The 23,946-nt window shown below is 38.2% G+C and overlaps 1 protein-coding gene across 1 annotated transcript in view; it reads left to right on the forward strand.

The window, feature by feature from the left end:
* The first annotated feature begins 7,484 nt into the window (after positions 1-7,484).
* The window catches only part of LOC132129412 (contactin-3-like), a 43,868-nt gene continuing 27,406 nt past the window's right edge, over positions 7,485-23,946 (forward strand). Inside the window, exons 1-3 of the mRNA XM_059540990.1 lie at positions 7,485-7,653; positions 20,091-20,183; positions 20,742-20,945. The gene's annotated coding sequence lies outside the window, so the exon portion shown is untranslated. The remainder of the gene's footprint in view (positions 7,654-20,090; positions 20,184-20,741; positions 20,946-23,946) is intronic.

Raw genomic sequence — 23,946 nt, forward strand, 5'->3', positions numbered from 1 at the left:
TGTCGGTATAGGCGAATCAGGGCCCTGAGGGGAATTCTGAGTTACGAGCGCTATGCGCTGCCGACTGTTATATGGGCAGTATTGCGTAAGACCCGCATTGCCACATTGGTCAGGCCTTGCCTCGGCTGTGTGACGTCATATTGCCGCATCTACGGATGCTGCTAGATATGGGACGGAGGGCTTTTTCCCTTTTCTGTCCTGGACTCTCTGTGAGTCCCTCAGGTGACTGTGCACTGTAAATCCTGGGCGTTGCTTCAGGTTTATTGGTGTGTGATCCCTGCGCGCACGGCGTTTTACATTGGGTTCCCGTAGCGTCTTAGCTAAGACGCAGTACGAGAGAGCTCTCGTAAGAGAACGTACTCGGTTACTAAACGTAACCTCGGTTCTCTCTAGAAGAGCGAACGAGTACTGCGTTCTCTGCCGTGCGCACGATTCACTCTGGTTCGCTTCGGCGATGAAATAAATCAGGTGAGTCAGCCTTTTCGAGCTCCTTTTATAGGTTGGGCCACACCCGTTTCGGCGGGAAGTGGCAAGAAGGGCGCGAAGCGCCCTTATTGGTCTGATGTTGCATCAGCCCGCGCTCGATAGGCTGTGCAGTTGCCGCAGAACAAGCCAATGAGCGAACGAGCCGTCTCGCCTATGGCTGTGTACTGCTGCAAATGCCCTTTACAAAAATACAAAATTAAGGATAATTTTTTGCTTCAGTATTTCGTGAAAAGAGACTTTTCCCGTAGCGTCTTAGCTAAGACGCATTACTCGTTCGCTCTTCTAGAGAGAACCGAGGTTACGTTTAGTAACCGAGTACGTTTTTTTCTTTAGTGATCTGACACCTGCACCACAGATGAATACTAATGACTTTCACTGGAGTCTCTTCAAACTGTTTTTCTCTGAGAGTGCTGTACCAATATCAGATATGTTCAACTGATATTCTAAAAAAAAAAAAAAAATGGTAAAATGACTGTATGTCGCATCACTTTCTTCTTCTTCTTAAAACAAGCTCCTACTACTAAATTGACTACTGAAAGAAGCAGCAAACACTGGAAATATCAGCAATGGTTTACGTGTTTCACTTGTTGAACAGAATCTGTTTCCAGGACACAAACGCTGAGTCCCAATTCGCATACTATCCGTCCTAAATAGTATGCGAAACTAGAATTAGTACGTCCCAAATCGTAGTATGTTGAAAAGAGTATTCCAAAGATACCCGGATGGTCTACTATTTCCGGTTAAAATTCGAAGTGCAGATCAATGCACACTCTAAGTGCTAATATTGCCCACAACCCATTGCGTGCGGGAGGGAGGAGCTTTGCGATGGCTTTGTTACACACATTGCACATGAACGTCAGAACCAGCCGCCTCACAAACGACCTGCGTTTGGTTCCACGACGACGCCGCCCTTCTTCTTCACTCCTCAACTTGGTAGAAGAAAACATTGTAAAATGTATTGTGAAAAAAAACGATGAGAAAAAAAAGATGGGAATAGTAAATAAAATTTTATTGGACATACAAAAATGAATGAAACGTTAACAGTTGTGGTGTGCGTAACTAGGCAACCACGTTGTCGTTCACGTTGCATGACGTCATCGAAGTATGTCCCAGAACGTGCATACTCTTTTGCTACACACTCAAAAGTATGTACTTTTTCCTCACAAAAAAAGTACATACTTTTAGGTCGTAGTATAAGTAGGCGAATTGGGACTCAGCAAAAGTCTGTTGACGTCTCTGTGTTTGAGTGTGCTCAGTAGTGTGTCTTTGACCTTCACTGTGTTTATTTTGATTATACTGTGTTGTAAATAAAAAAATTTTTTTAATCTCTTCACATTTTTTCTTACCTGCCTCTCAGTCACAGTCACACTAGCCGCATTTCCACTGTCGGGTCAGTGCAAGCCAGGGCTTAAAGTAGCACCGAGGCCAGAATAGCGCAGGGTTTCCACAGTGGAGCCTGAAGCTCCGCTGCGCGTCACTAAAACACGCCTTTTACACGCCTCTCAGAACAACGTCATGCAACCTCATCATTTCACCAACAAAGAGAAGTTATCAAACAAACTAAAAAATAAGTCACTGGAACATGCGCGATCACAAAACGAACATGATAAAAGCAGCCGTTTGTTTGCATGCTTTTTATATATTCAAATTCAAAAGCATTGATGTTTTAACTATAGAATAAGTGATACATTGATCATATTGATTTAATTTATCAGGACTCAAAATTAATCATACATAAATACACTTTATTTATTTATTTGTAACGCTTATGAAAATAGCCTGCTTATTCAGTCGAGTCTGTTTCTGTTTATTTGTAGCCACAGTAGCCTATGTCACATTTAGAATGAATGATAATATCTCTATTTTTATAAAAACTCCCGAACAAAAACATTATTATATTTTTTTATGATAGGCAATGTGAGCTAAACTCTCGAGACGAGGCTTGTGACAGACAATATAAGTTAGCTACTAAATAAATACACGATTGTGATAGAGAATATAAGAAGCTGACGTCTGATTTCTTCAAGCGATTCATATTTACCATGTTTACTATGGTAATGTTAAGGCCCAGCGTGCATAGTCTTTTGCATCGTTTATAAATATTTCTGCCTTGTATGGTGATTATAATCCACATCAGATCAAGTTATTTCAAGCACTTGGTGCTGACTGAAAGTGAGTTTTGAGCTCAGCTTATTTTAAAAAGTCTTTAATACTGGTGTTAAAGCTGTTATCTTCCTGAAATGATCCGCGCTGACGCTCTTCAGATGCGGAGAAACTCCGCCTTTGTTCATAACCCCTCCTCTAGCCCCAGCTGGCCCGCTTTGGCCCAAGGTTTTCGTCGGGCCAAAAAACCCTGGCCGTTGGCCCCGAGGAAGCCCCGGCGAGGCACGATCAAGCCCCGGAAGTGACAGTGGAAACGCGACTGGCCCTGGCACGCACTAGCACACCCGGTTTAAGCTCGATAGTGGAAACACGGCTACTGATGGCCCATTAGAGGAGGGGCCCTTTGTGTCTTAGGTGTGAATCAATATATTTTCATTGCCACTGACACTCCCTCACATATGGCCTTTCTAACACAAAATAAAAATCAATATATTGTTTTCTGTGATTGAGTGAGCTGGATGATTTTCACTTCATTTTGAAGTAAATATTATAGCCTACAAGACTGATTACTCAAAAGTCTTATTTAGAACTATTCAGTATGGGTTTTATGGCCTTATTTCAGCTACATTTTTTCCCAAAACTTACTAACCAGGCATAATGTTTTTTTTCTTTTCTTTTTTTTTTTTTAACATTTACTTATTTTGTTGTTGATACATAACTTATTTGGCAGTTTCATGCTTTAACCCAAGATATATTAACAAATAAAAATCTTGCTGTAGGTCAGGACACAGAACACAAGGATTATACATATTGATTTCCTCTGAAATACAGTTCTTTAAAAGAACAAGAACAATAGCATATTATTTAACTGGTCATTTAAATTTTGAAGAAATTCAGTGTATGATAACAAATATCCATGCACTCAGAAATAAAGGTACAAAAGCTGTCATTGGTCCGGGACCTTTTTTGAAAAGGTACACTTTTGTACCTATTAAGTTCTAATATGTACCTTTAAGGTACCGAAAAGGATCCTTTAGGTAAAAAAAAATTTACCTTTTGAAAAGGTACCACCCCAGTGACAGCTTTTGTACCTTTATTTCAGAGAGTGTTCATTAACCATTTGCCCAAGTATGATAGAATAAAGATTTGTTTTTAAATAATATGTCCTTGTTATTCCATGCGAAATAATTGTGGGATGAAAATCTGTTTATATGCTAGCAGGCCAGTTTAACAGGAATTTTGTCGACAGAAAAATTACATTTCAACAAAAAGTCTGTCTCCAAAAGTACTGAATATATGATTAGGGAATACACTCCAAGGACTTTCTCTGTTCTTCATATACTCTATTAACCATTTAATATGAAACCATGAAAGCGTCCTTAAGTGTACTATAACCTAAGACCTCAAGTCCCCCTTGCTCTTTAGGATTAAAAAATTGCCTCCTTTTTTTTAATAAGTGTTTTTCTCAAAATAAAGTTACAAAGAATCTCATCTTGATCTTCAATAATCTTAGGAAGCACATCTAGTGATAATGACGTATATATAGCTCCGCCTTTGACAATAATACCCTCCCAAATATTGAGATATCCCTCATTAACCACAAATTAAATTTCTTCTTTGTTTTCTAAAAAAAATTAAAATTGAACTTACACCTGTTTGTTTGTTTGTTTGTTTGTTTGATTGTTTTACAAATTACTACACCTAGATATGTTAATTCATGTTTTACTGGAATAACTCTCTATTGCTGTAGAGGAGTCTTTAATGGGAAACAATACAGATTAATCAAAATTTATTTTAAGGCCTGAAACACCAGTGAATTCCTCAATATATATAATTATTTTTTGGTACTTTAAATCTGTTTTTCAAAAAACAACCACAAAAAAAAAAACTGCAGTGTAATTAGAAATCATCTCTTCTTTCTACACTTGACCCTCTAACATTAGAACTATCTATTCTATTTATATCTACTTGTTTTCATTTTATTAAAAAAGTAACCCTCTAACACCACCCACTTTTTATCTACTTGTTTTAACTTTTTAATTATTATGAAAAACAAATAACTTGACCCTCTAACACTATGCTGTATCTATTTTCTCTTTTCTATCAACTTTATTTTATTTTTACTTGTTATAAAAAAGAAGGAAATCAAAAAAAAAACATTGCTAAGTGTGCGTTAGACTAACTGGGATTTGACAACACTTTTCGTATATATTGTTGCTCATTTGTTGAATTTAATTGCTTCTATTGTCCTCATTTGTAAGTCACTTTGGATAAAAGAGTCTGCTAAGTGAAAATGTAAATAATGTAAAAAAAATTCACTTAAAAACTCAGCTCTGTTTTCTTCCAGTACAGCTATATACAGGAGGAACCTCACTGATGCCAAGCTGCAGGTTTTGTTCTGTCTGGTACAGTAGTGCAGCATTATTGTGGTCACAGTTCTGTCCCAGCATCATAGGAACAACTGCTGTGGGACAGTAATACAGGGAGGGCATCATTTAACTACCTGTGAAGATAATTAAACTATAACAAAAGTCATGTATTAATATTCTATTTAAATACTTGTTACATATTTGAAAGTAAATTTCAATAGAAATGTGTTAAATATGAAATATTGTTTAATATTTAAATATTCTATTTGCATATTCATATACGGTAAGGAGTACTTTTCCCATATTTAAAATCTTCATCTCTGTCTTTGTGCATAAACCTCAAAAATGGTTGTATAAACAAGCATTTAGATCAGACTTAAGATAATATCTTGCCTTCCTTACTGGCCTGAAACACTGACAACTCTCATTATCACCTTATTCCTGTTGGAATTTGAAAAATGATTCAGTTAATATCCAAAAATCGTATGCTTTGCATAAATAAGCACATCAGTCAAAATGAATACAATGTAAGTTATCTGGATAGATTAAAACAAATAATGAAATCAAATGACAGGCAACTGTCACTAGCATGAGAAAACTCACCCTCAAAGTATCACTGTCACTCAAAACCTCTCCATCTTGCTGTTAGGAGTGACAGCTGACTGCCTCACAATGCGATTTACATCGTTCACAGTAATCCGCGGGAGCTCTTTTAAAAAGCGAGTGTAAAATATCAGCTTCTCCCGCGATGTCTCCACAGTTAACACCAATAACAAAAATGGCTTCCTGTGCTGCAGCGGATGTAACTGAGCTGGCTGAGAAAAATGTGGAAGTAATTGTGCATAAAGCCCATTAAATCAGAAACTGCTCATGTATGTAGCATCTTTATTTGGATTGTGATTAAAATGCATGTATTTGCCTTTAATTTTAAATGGCTAGAGAGAGAGAAAAAAAAATTAAAAAGAACAGCATTTCTGTTTAAAATAGAAATCTTTTCTAACAATATGAACTACCGTTCAAACGTTTGGGGTTTTTAAATGAATTACAACTTTTATTCAGCAAGGATGTGTTAAACTGATAAGAAGTGATAACAAATATTTATATTGTAGGAAATTATAAACATTTTGAATGAATGCTGTTCTCTATTACTTTCTATTAATCAAAGAATCCTGAAAAAAAGTATCGCAGTTTCCCAAAAAATATTTGGCAGCACAATTGTTGCCAACATTAAAAATTCTAATAATAAATCAGCATATTAGAATGATTTCTGGAGGATCATTGGACAGTTTAGAGTTGAGTAATGGATAATGGAAATGTAGCTGTGCATCACAGAAATAAATAAAATTTTAAAGTATATTCAAATAGAAACCATTATTTGATATTGTAAAAACATTTAGCGAGATTACAATTTTTTTTCTGTATTTTTGATTGAATAAATGTAGCCTTGATGAGCATAAGACAACAACAAGTCTTACTGATCCCAAACTTTCGTGTATATATATATATATATATAGGTTTGTTTGCCAGAATAAAAGTTAAACAGAGTCTTGTGCTAGTGTGAATAATTTTTTGATCACAAGTATGCATAACTTACTAAAAATTCTACAAAGGGTTAATGTTACCAGTCTTGTGGGATTATTCTATAATGGTGTTCTCAACCAGTAAAACTTTGGAGAGGCCTCAAGATGACTTTAAAGATTAAAATAAACTAAACCAACTACAATCTGAGACCTGGGAAAGTCATGAATCCATTGAATATTGTTGTGGACAATTGGGGGCCTTGATCACAACTCTAAGTTTTTGTATTTACACCTCTATTCACTTATTTGCATTCACTGCATGCTCATGCTTGTAAATTAGCACACAGCATCTGTTCCTGGGGTAGGCAGACAAACAGTTGAACTATGGGAGTTCAGCCCAGCTGACACCCTGTCAGAGTGAATGACTAGTGAGGCCTCAGGATCCTTAAATGATCTTGTGCCCTTTGAAAATCTGTCCACATTAGCGGGTTGGCCTCTGAATTGAATTCTAGTGGTAAGGGCCTCAGGTGGGCTTGGGTCTTAGGTCTTGACGATAGGTGTAGATGAGGCATGAGAAAGAGAAATTGATGATACTCTCCGGCGCTAATCATTGCACAATGAAAAGGACAGCAAAAGAGCTGCGGGAAATCTTTCAACATAAAAAGCTGACGTGACTTGCCATTTGCAAATGATTTTATCTGTATAATATGATGCATTTCCAAGTGAAACAGGATGTTCAATGAGATTTTTTTTTTTCAATGAGACAACATTTTCATAGGCAATCAGAATTTTCAGGTTTTGAAATGTTTCTTTTGTTATTGAAATGAATCAGGGATGGCATGTAATACCAATCTAAATCTGCTTTGTAATGATTCATTGATATTCCACATGACATTTGTACATCTAAAACAAAATACATTTCAAAGGTTATCTCGAAAAATCATTCAAAATCAGCATTGAGCTATGTGCACTATCATCTGTCTGTTTGTGTGTCTGTAGGTGGTCTCTGAATGGAACATTGATTAATCTCAGTCCCGATTCCCGTCGGCGGCTATCGGGAGGAAATTTGGTCATTAGGAGTCTGGACCGTGCCCAGGATGGAGGAATATACCAGTGCACTGCATTCAACCCACAGGGAGCAATTCTTAGCAGAAGAGCGAGCCTCCAGTTTGCATGTGAGTCCTTGATTGTAAGTTAGCCTGCTATAGTAGTACCTCAATCGCTCAATGCAAGGTGACAGGTGTTAGAGTGGATGCTGCCAATATTGGACTCTTAAAGAAGAGAGAAAATTTGTTATAAACACCTTAATGCAAATACAGGTGCATCTCAATAAATTATAATGTTGTGGAAAAGTTTATTTATTTCAGTAATTCAACTCAAATTGTGATACTCGTGTATTAAATAAATTCAATTCATACAGAAGGAAGACCCTCGGTGGGACGCCTACTTCGGTGGGACGTTTACTTCACTATATTACAATTAAATCCTAATCTAATCATGACGAACTATATATTGTTGGAAAGATATAAGACTCTTAAATAGATATTTTACCAATCTTTTTTGTTAAAAAATTATGTAGGAAAAGTAATAGATTAATTTATGGCAAGAGTGCACCTCAAAAACCATATATCATAACAGAAGTTTTGACCTTTGTCAAAAAAAAAGTCTTCTTTGTTGCCTTTTTCTCTATCCCACTTTAGAAATCATCAGAAATTATATATCACTTGAAAACTTAAAATCTCAAAATTCATCCTTTGAAACCAATTTTAAATTCAAACATTGCATTATCATGAAAATTGTACATCAAAATCATGTTACAAAATGTTTTCAGTCATGAACTATAAAAATTTAGGTTTGGATCATGCACTTTCAAGTCTATGTTCAAAAATGTGAGTGACAGTTAACAGGTTAAGTCTTTGGTTCTTTTAATTGTGATGATTTTGGCTCACATTTAATAAAAACCCACTAATTCACTATCTCATCAAATTAGAATATGGTGACACGCCAATCAGCTAATCAACTCAAAACACCTGCAAACGTTTCCTGAGCCTTCAAAATAGTCTCTCAGTTTGGTTCACTAGGCTAAACAATCATGGGAAAGACCTGACTGGTGATCTAACAGTTGTCCATAAGGCCTGGCATACACTGTGCGATTTTCATCCGATTTTCATGCGACTCTTTTTCGGGTCAATTTTCAGCATTTTCGTGCGTCGTTTGTCGTGCAGTGTTCGTGCAGTGTACAAGGGAAAATGAGAGGCAATTAGAGGTTGGTCGGATGGATTTCTGACATGTCAGATATTTGGTCGCCTCTTGTGAGGTATCGCATTATTGAAGCAGGGCTACAAGCCGATTTTCCGCGTTTCCCTCACTGCGCAGGCGCGAAACCATAACAAAACCATGGTGACACGACGTGTAATGTGGACTGAAGTGATGGAGGGATAACTTGGAGTTATGACAAAGAGAAATAAAAATAAAAGATGGAAGAAAACACCTGCTTACCTCCAGTTCGCGTTGCAAAATGGATAAACCATATTGGCCTCGTCTTCCGAGCCACCTGCGCGTGTAGTTACGCCGATGCCTTTTTTTTTTTTTTTTTTGAACGTTTCAGCACACAGAATTCCGCATATCACCAAAGCAGTGCGTTTATCCCGGGAAAGCATGTTTATTCTGAAACAGCCACAAACATCCGGGTTCTGAAGGATCCTACGTGTTGATTCAGTTGATTCCCCACATATAGTGTGAGCAGTCAAATCGCAAATCGACGATCGGAATGTACAGTGAGCACACAAAAATCGTGAGCTTTGGCTTTACATCGCATGCGATCTACTCGTACAGTGTGAGTTGGTACCTTGCCGAAATCGCACAGAAATCGCACCGTGTATGCCCGCCTTAAGACAATCATTGACAACCTTCACAAGGAGGGTAAGCAACAAACATTCTTTGCCAAAGAAGCTGGCTGTTCACAGAGTGCTGTATCCAAGCATGTTAACAGAGAGTTGAGTGGATGGAAAAACTGTGTAAGAAAAAGATGCACAACCAACCGAGAGAACCACAGCCATATGAGGATTGTCAAGCAAAATTGATTCAAGAATTTTAGTGAACTTCACAAGGACTGAGGCTGGGGTCCAGGCATCAAGAGCCACCGCACACAGACGTGTCAAGGAATTTGCTGAACCACAGACAACGTCAGAAACGTCTTACCTGTGCTAAGGAGAAGAAGAACTAGACTGTTGCCCAGTGGTCCAAAGTCCCCTTTTCAGATGAGAGCAAGTTTTGTACTTCATTTGGAAACCAAGGTCCTAGAGTCTGGAGGAAGGGTGGAGAAGCTCATAGCCCAAGTTGCTTGAAGTCCGGTGTTAAGTTTCCACAGTCTGAGATGATTTGGGGTGCAATGTCATCTGCTGGTGTTGGTCCATTGTGTTTTTTGAAAACCAAAGTCACCGCACCTGTTTACCAAGACATTTTGGAGTACTTCATGCTTCCTTCTGCTGTCCAGATGGGGATTTCATTTTCCAGCAGGTTTTGGCACCTGCACACACTGCCTAAAGACCCAAAAGTTGGTTAAATGTCCATGGTGTTGGTGTGCTTGACTGGCTAGCAAACTCACCAGACCTGAACCCCAGAGAGAATCTATGGGATATTGTCAAGAGGAAAATGAGAAACAAGAGACCAAAAAAATGCAAATGAGCTGAAGGCCACTGTCAAAGAAACCTTTGTCCAGATCACCTCAGCAGTGCCACAAACTGACCACCTCATGCCACGCTGAATTGAGGCAGTAATTAAAGCAAAAGTAGCCCCATACCAAGTATTGAGTACATGTATACAGTAAATGAACATACTTTCCAGAAGGCCAACAATTCACAAAAAATGTATATATATATATATTGGTCTTATGAAGTATTTAAATTTGTTGAGATTTGATTGAATTTGTGGGTGTTGAGCTGAGCTGCAGACCACACCCTTTCTGCCTGGGTGTGTTTGGCGCTGGGTGTGGCGCCCAGCTGCAGATAGTTAATTAGTCACCAGGTGGGAAGGCTCTAGTGATTAAAGGGAATCGGAGTCACTCACAGGATGGAAAGCAGGTTGGCAAGATGTGTGGAGAAACTGGGCCTGGAAAGTGATACTGTTGGACTAAAGCTTGAAGGAGTCAGTGAGCATTTATTTGTGCAGTGTGGTGGATTTTAACATTTCAGTAAATCATGTAACTATACTTAAGGAAACATGTATGTATAAATGTTATGAAAATCATGTTTGAATTGTAAACTACAGTGTTATACATTTAACATCATGAAGGTATAAGTTAAAAGCAATATATTGTAAAGATTTAAGGAAGCTGGAAGTGTGGAATTGTGGTTTTTAGAGTTTAAGGGTAACGTCATTTGAGTAGTGCTTTAAAAGTGTCTTCAATTTATTTGGGGGCTCTAGATATGGGGTTTCTCTTTCCATTAATTTTCAAGACTAATTTGTTGTATAAATTTAAGTATTTGATCCTGGGTTATGATGCTTTATGGTTACTTGGGCTTATTGTATTTTTTTTTTCTTCTACTTCTTCATCTACTTGTGCTTGTGTTTTAAGGTTTTTTTTACCTGCTTTTGGCCAGAGAGAATTGATTCCTGGTCATGGAGTAAAATCCAGTCCAAACCTTCAAGAGCAAGCATACCCTTTCAAGTGGGGAAACTGCAGGGTTAAACTTCATTCGAGTGAGGGAGCTTGACAATGGGGTTTTGTTAAATGTGAGCCAAAATCACCACAATTAAAAGAACAAAAAATACTTAAGTCTGTGCATTGAATTTATTTAATACACAAGTTTCACAATTTGAGTTGAATTACTGAAATTAACTTTTCCACGACATTCTAATTTATTGAGATGCACATGTAATGCAAATATAGCCCTTACAATAATTAATTCATTTCTTAATTCTATTGAACATAATGCAGCATTTAGTATCGGCCCAAAGCCTTAATGTTAGATTATTGGCTCTTCATAGTAAAACGTTTGGGCACCTCTGATATATTGGCCTTTCACAGTTAAATGTTTGGCAAACTCCGGTATTGACACTGAAAACACACATTATTATGTGTTGACATTTTTATGAGCATGAATGATTTTAGAACTGTACTAATCTTTACAAAGATTCATTGAATATTGAGTTTGTGTTATTTATCGGTTGATTTTTATTGCATGTAATTTATAACGTATATTTTCAGTTCCATAATTTTTCTTTTTTTTTTTACTAATTTTACTCAAAATAAATATGTACATGTAAAACAGTGCCATGCAGTTTTGAAATGAGGTAAAGTCCTCAATTTTTATTTTTTATTAAATTTAAATTAAACTACCAGAATAAAATAAAACATTTTACATTAACAATGTAATCAAAAACCAAATATGAATCTAATCAGTTTAGTGTGTGTATAAGCATTTTACATTTATTCCAAGATATCTCATGGCAGTAACAATTTAAACAATAATATATTTTATTTATAAACTGATGATCAGCTGTTTTTTAATAAACTTATTTTTGGATCATCCGAGCTCCTTAAACACTGGTGACCGATGCAGAGATGTATCTTTACCCCCCCCCCCCCCCCCCAAAAAAAAAAAACCTCAATGGGCTTAGGGGAGGCAAGAGAAAGGCCGACTCCCACTGTAAATTTACCTGCTGGTGTCACTGTTGGACCGTTTTACTTTTGAAAAGTTAGTGATGGATACACTTTGTCATATTTTGTAATATTTGCATTGTTTTATTTTTGTACTTTTATTTTTTTTATTTTGTCATTCAAGTTTTTTAGGAGGCTCTATCTCACTTGCATTCTGGGAGGAAAAGCCCCTGATGTATTATATTGAAACTAATATTGTCACAAATGTTTTTTTTTTTTAAGTGTTTCTAAAGTGCATGCATAAATACTTTTACATTGAAGTTTCACTGTCCAAACAGTATATCCATATTGTATATGTCCAAATATATTTCAGCATTTATCCAAAAAAGTATGTTTAAATAGGAGTTTGTTTGAAATCAAGCTGATTATACAGACTGTTAGAAATTTCCTGTGCATAATTGTGTATCACTGTGTGCAAAAACTGTGATTTCTGTGCTAATGATGTTACTGAATGTAGCCACAAAACTAATAATGTTTCCTGACATCAGATAGCACACCGCTAATAATCATTAATGAAAATATTTAACAATTACTTTTCAATTCATTAATCTGGTCTGCATGCTGTTCATGGACAGCCTCTGCTAGTCACATCCTTTCCCAGCAGTGAATAATGCATTTTAATGGATAAAACACATCTGAAAAATAGCAGAGGTCAGAGGGTAAACAGTGCAGGAAAATGCACAATACAAACCACCCAAAACATGAGGATGCATCATGTTTAGTGTTACATTAAGTGCTTTAGACAAACTCTGTAAGCATATATTTTAATATGGCTTGCTCTGTCAAGTGCTTTGACAGATGCAAGTGCTGTTTAATGTATTTTCAGACCAGTGAATAGATTACATGTCGTCTCCCATGTACCTATACAGTATCCTGCTATAGTTTACTTCTGTTTTCCAAATATGAAGTATAAAAAGGGTGTAAAAATATAGTAGTGGTTACAACAACAACAAAATGTTTTGTATATTTGAAAGTAATAGAAAAAGGACATTTGCATAATTTTACCTTCTAAACACTGAGCTACCTTTTACATCACTTCTCTGCAGATGGCACGATTATGACAAGAGACATCCTGAAGGATGCTCCACACTTGCGTTTAGTTGTTGTAGTCCGCTAAAAAAATGTTACTGATGATGGTGAGCAGGGGAGGTTCTAGAAGAATCTGTGCTATTATTCAGTGTCATAATGACTACAGACAAGCTTAAGAAAAACATACTTGGTTTCTTTCATAACCTTGGTTCCCTTAGATACGGGAATGAGTACTGCATCGCTAGATGCATATGGGAAAAACTCCTTTTTCTCTGAGAACTGAAAAATGAACCAATGGCTCGACAGCGGTGCTACACAAGCCTATGGTGGTGAAGCCCGCCAGAGCCCACCAGAATGGGCTGGGCCATCTGGCAATATAAGTGGGAATTTCGCCATAGAATCTCAGGTCAATCCGACTGAAGCAATGACACCGAGTCGTTCAGCATCATGGCACGGCAAGTAACGCAGTATTCATTCCCATATCTAAGGGAACATCTTAGTTACATATGGTAACCCTCATTCCCTGAAGGAATGAGTCGGTGACTGATGAATTGGGATATTGCTTCGATAGACCAATCTACTTCGAGTGTAAACTAAATGAGCCAATGCACATTGGCATGCAATTATTGCATCCAGCTGCAGCTGATCACAGCATGATTATAAGAAGGCAGTAGGTCCAAAGCATACCAGGTTTTTGCTGAGAAGGGGGGCTGGGAAGGTTTTAACCTCCTGGCCCCTCTAAGGAACCTGATAATGAGGTCATGCTTGCGTAAAGATTTCACATTCATGGGGTCATGGTACGCAGCAATAGCAGCAACCTGAACTTTGAGGGTGGATTGAGACAGCCTTCGCTCCAGCCCTTGCTGCAGAAAGGAAAGTAAGATCGCCATTGGGTATCTCCAGTGGTCTTCTCAGCGAGAAGCACACCACTTGATGAGCAGTGGTGTTCACCACCTCCTGGGGTATGTCAAGTGTTCCCTCAGTCAGGAAGTAGAACAACTGGCAGTGAGAGGTCTCTGGAGAAGCAAACAGGTCTAACTGAGCATCTCAGAAACGTCTCCAAATCAGCTGGACCATCTGGGAATGGAGTCGCCATTCTCTTGGGAGCATTGCTCGAGACAGCTCATCGGCTGTACGGTTCAGCAGGCCCAGAATGTGGGCAGCATGAAGTGACCTTCTGACTCTAAATAAAGAGGTGCCTGGAGAGTTGTGACATGCAACTGAATCCAACACCGGTAAAAGAGAATTTGCTCTTTTCCCAGTTGACCGGAAGGCCCAACAGGCTTAGGTGCCGGGGCACCATGCCACTGTTTTTTAACAACTGGTCTCGAGACTGTGCTAGAATAAGCCAATCGTCAAGATTGTTGAAGATGTGAACACCTAACTCTCTGAAGGGAGCTAGAGCCCCCTCTGCGACCTTCGTGAACACACAGGAAGAAAGGGACAGCCCGAAGGGCAGGACTCTTAGTGATATGCACACCCATTGAATGCGAACCGCAGAAATGGTCCATGGCACAGAAGGATTGAAATATGAATGCATAGTGAAGTGGATGCTGTTTAACTTGGAGGAACACCGGGCGAACTGAATCACATACCCGAGGCTGATGATCCACAGAAGCCAGTGAGATGGGCTGGGCACCGCTGACCAGGTGCCCAGAAACCATACAAGCGGGATCAGCTGAACCACAGCCGTACCCGCAGTGGGGCAACGAGGTGGAATACAGTAGGGCTGTCCAAACTAAATTCGAATTTTGTACTTAAAAATTATCAAAATTCTAATTATATTCAAATAAATTGCCTGCACGTGGATGATGAAAATTACATATTGCTGATGAAGTGCGGATGGGCGAAGTATACTTGACCTTTATCAGTGGCGCACGAGATGCGATGAAGATGTAGGTGTCATTGCATTATAAGGTTTATGTTAGCCTATCCAGTTGAAGCCACTAGAAAAAAAAGAGAACATCAATGTGGATAAGATCTTGTTTACATCAAAAGCTGAAACCAAGCTGTTCACACAGATTTATATATATACCCATGTTTTGGCCTCAGGATGACCTTGGAGTCATTGGGCCCAAACTCAAGATAGGCAGGGTTTATCAAGAGATTGTTTTCAGCTGCAGTATTTTTAGGCTCGCAGACTGGAGTGGCTCAAAAGGGGAGCTCTTGCGGGCTCTCAGGACCATAGGTAGATCCCATGTAGGGACCATGAGGGGCCAGGGCAAATGGAGCCTCTTGGATCCCCTCAGAAAACTGATAACAAGTTTGTTCCTACCAAGTTTGTTTACAGCTCTTGTAAGTAGGACAATATCACTTATGTCACATGTTATTGGGTCTTTGCCACAGGTTTCACACCAGGCGTAAAAAGTTCGACCATTTAAGGGTGTAGAGGCATCTTGTAGACGGGCTCTAGCCTGTGAGATCATATTCATGAAGATCTCTGGGAGATCTACTGATCCCCGTTAAGAGCCCATATGTGCATTCATGGGCCAACGCGTCCTCACTATTCAAAAAATAAGTTTGGCAGTAAGAGTTGTCTTTTGAGGCAAAGAGGTCAACCTCTGCCTTGCCAAAGATCTCCCAGATATTATGAACCATCTCTGGGTGAAGCTTCAACTCTACTGAGGGATGTTCCTCTGAAATAGCATGTCTGCTCCTTGGTTCAGTATGCCAGGTACATGAGCTGTCAGTGAACGCAGGTTGAGATGTCTCTATTCCCAGAGGCATTTTACCATCTCGAAAAGGCATTTCGAGGTGAGCCTTCCATGGTCGTTTATATATGACACCACTGTAATGCTGTCTGTTCAGACTAGCACTTGGTGCCCCTTCAGGACTGGCTAGAAAGCCTGAAGAGCTTGAAATACTGCCATCAATTCGAGGCAGTTGATGTGTAGCTGGCCTTCTGCGTTCGTCCAGAAGCCGAAGGCCAGTCTGCCTTCGCACAAAGCTCCCCAACCTGTGTTGAACGCGTCTGTCGAGACCTTTATTTTGAAAACCAATCCCATAGTCACTACCTGATTAAACCACTGTGGTCCTTCCGAGGGGCCAGGGCCGTCAAGCAGGCCTGTTCCATCTTGATGCGGATGCGTCCATGATGCCATTAGGCCCAGAAAATTCTTGAGAGGAGAGGAGTTTCCAATTTTGACGGAAGCCATGAGCTGATATGTACAGCCAGAGCATAGTCTGGCGCGACTATCGCCTTCATGTGGACTGATTCGAAAACTGCCCCCAGGAACGAAGTTCATTGGCTGGGGGACAGAGAGCTCTTGGCAAAGTTGATCCTGAGTCCCAGTCGTTTTAAGTGGCTCAGGTGGAGGGACGTGTGAGCTTTAAGATCGGCCTCTGACTGTGCTAAAAAGAGCCAGTCGTCGAGGTAATTCAGGATAAGGATTCTCATCTGTCTCAGAGGGGAAAGGGCCACGTCCATGCACCCTGAAGGGCAGGACCCATTTATTGATAAGCCCCTCCCTCAAAAGCAAATCTCAGGAATCTTCTGTGATGGGGGGCTATCTGGATGTGAGAGTAAGCATTTTCCAGATCCAGCTAGCAGAACCAGTCCGCTGGGCAGATTTGCGAGAGGATCTGCTTCAATGTAATCATTCTGAATGGCCGTTTCATAAGTGCTTGGTTTAGGCATCTGAGATTGTGCATCCTTTTTGGGGATGAGGAAGTAATGGCTGTAGAAGCCTGACTTGCTCTGAGATGATGGATCTATATTTATAGCTCCTTTTACCAGCAAATTATTTACCTCAGCTAACAGAACGTGAGCATTCCTGCTGTGCACTGAGGTGGAGACCACGCCATTGAACTGCAGGGGTCTTCGAGCGTATTGAAGTTGTAAGGGATACAGGTCAATTTAGCTCAAAGGGAATCGTTTAAGATTTTATCGGGAATTTGGACAGAATCACTGTTTTACGGTTGATCACTGAGTCGGCCAGCGATTTACTGAATGAGCCATATAACATCAACTCTGCAATGGATATTAAAATCCAAAATATAGTGAAAACACTATTAATTAGCATAGGAATAAGATCGGCAGTTTAAGACATTAACTTGTAAGCACAAAACACAAGATAATTGTAATTATTGGATAAATCTAAGACATAAACTAATCTAACACATGAACACATGCATTTACACATTCATACAAGTTGATGGGAGAATGTGAGGAAAGAATGAGTTTAAGAGAATGAAAATGTGAAATCCCAAGTTTATAGCAATACGTGAAATTGCATAGACATGAACAACCATCAATCACTTAATTAACCCTCGAATTGATTTTCTCGGTGAGGTTAAATTATATTAGATGCACCAGTTCATTTCTGAATCTGGGGATAAGTTATTTGCATTGCCTGTGTAAAGGGGTACCTTTTGTTGTCATTGAAAAGGCGGTTTCCCAAGGTTGCTAATTGGCTGGAAGATCAGTAGTCATTGAAGTGACGTCTTGGGAAGCCAGTGGTTGGGCGTTGGCTCATGATGCCGAGTTGTAGGCTGGTTGAAGTTTTAGACGGGCACTCGAGGTCAGACTCTGAGACACAGCGTTTGGCAAAACTAAACTCAGAACACAAACTCTCAACAAAAAATAAAATAAACTAAAGTAAAAGAATAAAATAGAAGTAAAGTTTTTATGTCCCTAAAAAGACATACACAATAAGTAATTAGAAACATGATACTCAAATGTTTGGGTTACATATATGATATGGACTTTGCCCCTTCCTCTTCCTTTCCATCATGCAGAGCTATGCCACTGAATTTTCATTTTTAGAGAAATTTGCTTTTACTTTCACAGATGCCAAAAGGGGATGAGCTGGCGTCTGCGCTGAGCAGTTCGGGAGCTTAAAGAGCACTGCTGCTGAGCCATTGGTTCAATTTTATAATCACTGCACAAACCAATGGCCGTGCATTTACACTGCATGATTGAATAAGTCTTCAGTCCTCTGAGAAAAAGGAGTTTTTCCCATATGCATCTAGCGACATAGTAAGAGTGAAGTATCAATAGGGGACTTTATCTCACCCTCAAGTTGTTCAAAACCTGTATAAATTTCTTTCTTCACAAAAGAAGAATGTGGATAAACAGTTTGTGGTCCCCACTTTTCTTCCATAGTAATTTTCTTTTTCATACTACACCGTAAAAAAAAAAAAAAAAAAAATTCAACTTAAAAATTTAAGTCAATACAAACACTTAATTTTATGTTCAGTCAACTTGAAATGTGAAGTTGTACTCGACTAAACTTCAAATGATAAGACAGCGTGAACACTTACAATTAAAACAACAACAACAATTATTATTATTATTATTATTTTTTTTTTACATTGATGGAAGTCATTAAGGACCAGCAACTGTTTGGTTCCACACATTCTTCAAAATATTATGTTTAACAGGAGAAGGGAACTCCTACATGTTTGGAAAACCTTGAGGGTGAGTAAATGAAAGAATTTAAATTTTTGAGTGAACAAACCCTATAATTTGGTGAAGATCTACTCTTTACTAAATAGAGTAAATATACTATAAATATACACATACATACATTCCTATACTTACACAATAATAGCTTTTTTAGGCCCTTTTTACACTTGTGTGTTTTCTTCTTAAAACGGCGACTACAATTTTGTTTTCACTGCATTTCAGAAACGTTCTCCATCGACACTACACAACCGAAAATGCATGTTACAGTACATGACCATTCATGCAGGTACAACGGGCATGATGTTATTGTTTACACGGTTGTCGAGTATAAGCAGAGCAAATGTGGGCAGCCATGCCATCGTTTTCAAAAGTCAATGTTTTGGTGCATTATGCATTATGGTGACCCTTTTCATGGGGCCTTCTGCACTTATGACTTTTTTGGTTGTCGCCACAACCAAATTTTGTGTCGCTTTTGGTAAATTTGAATGGATTGTGGATGAAAATGTGATTTAATGTAGAGTTTGTTGGTGAGCATTGCCGGTTGACGACACATACACTTTCCACATTGTTATATCCATAACTTAAATTGTTTTGACACAGATACATATGTAATGTGGATTCAAGAAAATCTTAATCAGCTTTTTTAGTATCCACTGAGACCTGGTGTTCAACACAATCCATTGGTCCCCTTGTTGGCTTGGAATTCAGATGTCTGGTCCTTCACTTTGTTTGCACCGGGGGACCCCTTGGAGCTTGCATTTTATCCTTTGTATACTGATAATAACACACCAGCCACACGTAGGAGACACCTACGAATGGGCCAGGCAGATGAGTGAAAAAATCAAGGAAATTCCAATGGCTCTGATATGTTATGGGAGCCATTGTGCCATCATGGTTTGGGTTCAGTTTGTCTCTTTAGAGGGAAGAATCACTGCAAGTCAAAAGAGCTGTTCAGAGTATACCTTTATCCAATGATGAACAATTTATATCCTGATGGGAACGGACTCTTCCAAGTTGACAGTGGCCACAACCATAGGACATGAGAGGCCGTTTAATGGTTGGATACCACCAATGTTCACCATATCTCAACCAATTTTAACGCCTATTTGAACCAGTGGACCAAAATGGATTTTGGACAAATGTGATAGACAGCACTCACCACCATTGTCAAAAAAATATGTAAGAAGTGTAACACTGACTGACATGTAATGAAATTGTTCAAGAACATGTTACTATAATCAGAGAAGTAAGTTCTTAATTATAATTGGCATACATTTTTGTTTTACAATATAAAAATGTATAATGTAGACTACATGCAATCACTAGATTTGTTTCTTGTGTGGAATTTATATATTGAATAAAATACAGAAATGTTTACATGATAAGCTGGGATAAAAGAAATCATCTCTGAGGTATTTTCATTTCATTCTCATGTCTAGCGCTGCTGTATCTTCTGACTGTGTGTGTGTGTGTGTGTGTGTGCGTGCGTGTGTGTGTGTTTGTGTGCTCTACAGACTTAAATTTAAAAACTCAAACGAGAAGTGCTGTCTCTGTGCGAGAAGGCCAGGGTGTGGTTTTACTTTGTGGTACACCATCATATGCAGGAGGTAAGGCTTTTATAGTGTTACTTTTTTGGTTTATAGTATACTTTGGCATAAATATGCTATACATGTGTGAAATACAGAGCTCTGACTTATCAGTGTGCACCATGGTATTTAATATCTGTTTTGAGCTTGCACGCTTAGTAAAGGAAAATCATTTTTAGAGACCATTGGATTCAAACATTTCAACACAATAAGTTGTTTTTTGCACCGTGTGGCCTCTAAAACTGTGTACAAAATTAAAGGACTTAATGGCTTTTAAGTGTGTGAGTTCATTTCATTTGATCTTTGAGTCTGTGCACCTATTGTTTTGCTTGACATTTTTCATAGGGTTTTATAAAGATGTGTTTAACACAGCTTAGGCTTCTAATTTCACTAAGATAATTTTGGATATACCTGGGTCAGATTTCAGTAATGCTATTGGGAAAGAAAAGTGTTTATCTGTGTACTAATGATTATACCAAAAATAACAAAGAATTTCTCATTTAAGTTCACAAGAGTGTTTGGCTAGCCTAGTTCATTTATTTTGAATTATATATGTTCTGTGCCCCATCTTCTTTCCAGATCTCTCATTTGCATGGGTCTTTAATGAGTACCCTTACTTTGTTCAGCAAGACAATCGTCGCTTTGTCTCTCAGGAGACGGGAAACCTTTACATCGCCAAAGTCGAGCCCTCAGATGTGGGTAACTACACGTGCGTGGTGGTAAATCGCATCACTAAAGGCAAAGTCCTCAGCTCCCCGACCCCTCTGGTACTACGAACCGATGGTAAATATCAAAAAAAATTTCCAGTCGGCAATTTAGTAGGCACAAGCTGAATCATAACATCAGCACTAAAGGGTTTGTTTGACCTGTTGATGCAGTTAAGCATCAGGTTTGTTTGCTGTAGGGGGTCCCACCAGCTCCATCTTCCACACCGTACATATACAATTTAAAAAAAAAGTATTTTAATGTATAGTGTATCAAGTAAAATAATACAATTAAAACTTCATTACCACGCAGCTTGGGCCAAATAATATTAAATATTAAAAACGTCAAGAGCTTAAAGGGTTAGTTCACCGAAAAATGAAAATTGTGTCATTAATAACTCACCCTCATGTCGTTCCAAACCTATAAGACCTCCATTTATCTTCAGAACAAAGTTTAAGATATTTTAGATTTGGTCCGAGAGCTCTCAGGCCCTCCACTGAAACTGTGTGTACGGTATACTGTCCATGTCCAGAAAGGTAATAAAAACATAATCAAAGTAGTCCATGTGACATCAGAGGGTCAGTTAGAATTTTTTTAAGCATTGAAAATACATTTTGGTACAAAAATAGCAAAAACTAGGACTTTATTCAGCATTGTCTTCGCTTCCGTGTCTGTTGTGAGCGAGTTCAAAACACAACAGTTCAATGATATCCGGTTCGCGAACGAATCACTCGTACTGTTTGAGTAAATGAATTACTCCGGGATATTGGTTTGTTTTAACTCAGAGGGAGTGCCAGCCATATTAAAAAAAGTTAACAGCTTAAGTCATTTGTGAATTAATGCTTATTGGAGACCCGAACCATTTAAAACGATTCAGTTCGATTTGGTGAACTGGTTCAAAAAGATCCGGTTACATCGAGTGATTCGTTCGCGAACCGGATATCATTGAACTGTTGTGTTTTATATTTTTTGACCTGTGTTCAATAACCAAGATGGAATAAACAAACATATCCTACTGTTTTTTTTTTATATATAAATGAAATGGCAGGATCATTTGCAGTAGCAGGATTTTACATTTGTTCCATATTAGATTTCATTGATTTGATTAACTTGACCTCTCATAACCCTACGAATACACATTTACAATATTACCACGTTTGGCTAGTAATTGTATTTGTTTACTTGCCATATGAATGATCATACACAAACACACACACACACACACACACGTTTGTTTTTGTGAAAAGTGGGGACATCCCATAGGCGTAATGGTTTTTATACTGTACAAACTGTATATTCTATGGCCCTACACCAACCCTACACCTAACCCTAACCCTCACAGGAAACTTTGTGCATATTTACTTTCTCAAAAAAAAAACTCATTCTGTATGATTTATAAGCATTTTGAAAAATGGGGACATGTGTTATGTCCTCATAAGTCACCCTCTCCTTGTAAAACCTGTGTCATACCCATGTCATTATACAGAGTTGTGTCCTGATTGGTCACAAAAACATGCGCGCGCACACACACACACACACACACACACACACATACACATAGACAGACAGTTCCAGGATATATGGCTGCTAATGTTTGTGTAATCTATTTACTAGTCTTTCTAGGCAAGTGCCAGATATGGGTGTCATGACATACAATATTTTTAATACGAATGAATTTGTATTTAACCTGATCACAATTTATTTAAAAAAGAAAACATTGTAAGTAACAAATTATTGATTTATTATTTTTCAAACATTGAATACGTTTTATACATAAAGCGAGCAAAGAACATTTACATTAAAGAACATTATGGCTCTCTTCAGTCTAGTGCAAGTTTAAGCTGATCTTATAATCAATGATGCTGTCTACACAGTGAAATGAATCTCTTCCTTACATCGTAGGTAGGCTACATCTGCACTTTGTTGTTTTATTATATATGAGAGAATTTGTGCAAGTACAAAATCCAGTCAGCGAGTGTGCGCACTAAGAAAAATCACAAATACGATGCTATATGAACAGATATAAATGTAATTTCGCAATATACAATTACATTTTCACTTTCAATTTCAGCTGACAGTTGCACAATTCGTCACCCTTTTTAGTTGTGTACATTTTGGGACTGATGTGTGAAAGAGACTTGTTCCCCATAACCCATATCACTACATAGAATGCAAAATTCTGAAGTTCATTAACTCAAAACTGCCCAGAATACAGCTAGAACCTAATAATTCCAAGGTGACGAATTAAATTTAATTGTGTAGGGGCATTTTTGTCCAATTTGTCTCCATTAATTCAAACCCGTGGCCAGGGGAAGTGGTCCAAACAAATGCAAATAGTTTCGCAATCTCTTTCTGAGAGTTCACCTGAAATAAAATCATGAATTACTGGCATCACTGATTCAGTCGACAGAAACACAGGACACAAATAATAACTGCTGAAATAATCAGGAAATGTTTCTCAGGTCAGTCAAAACGCTCATGGTACGCACATTGCGTACAGCCGTACACCTGCAGGCGCCACTGCATTAACATGTGATATGATTTGAAAAGCATAAATAAACTAAACTAAATATCAGTCAAAATAAACTAAACATTAAACTAAATATCAGTCATTCATATTATTGGTGTTTTGGCACTTGGTTCTGATTAAATGTTTATGAAATGTTTTGAATGATGCAGATGTGTAGTTGATATATCTCTGTCTTTGTATTTGGAATTCAAATATGACACTAATTTATTTTGCTTAGAAATTGAACACTGAAACACTGAAAACACTTTCTCTGGTGTCGACTTGACAGCATGTTAACCATGCAAACACTTCTTTTAAAATAGTGTAAATTCGTTTTGTTTTTTAAAGTCAAAGCTTCATAGACAACCCTGCTTACTCTCGAAGAGATGCTTTCACAGTCATAAATATACTTTGCCTTATATGAAGTAAACATAAACAATGGCTGGATAAAATATATACCAACACTGTAAAGCTGCAGTAAACCCCACACCTCTACACATTGTGTCAGACTCCAGATGATGGTATAAATTATTGGTTGCTTTTGTTTTAGCTGCCTGTTCTCAGAAAAAA

The sequence above is a fragment of the Carassius carassius genome, chromosome 46, assembly GCF_963082965.1.
Source record: "Carassius carassius chromosome 46, fCarCar2.1, whole genome shotgun sequence".
Taxonomy (NCBI): Eukaryota; Metazoa; Chordata; class Actinopteri; order Cypriniformes; family Cyprinidae; genus Carassius; species Carassius carassius.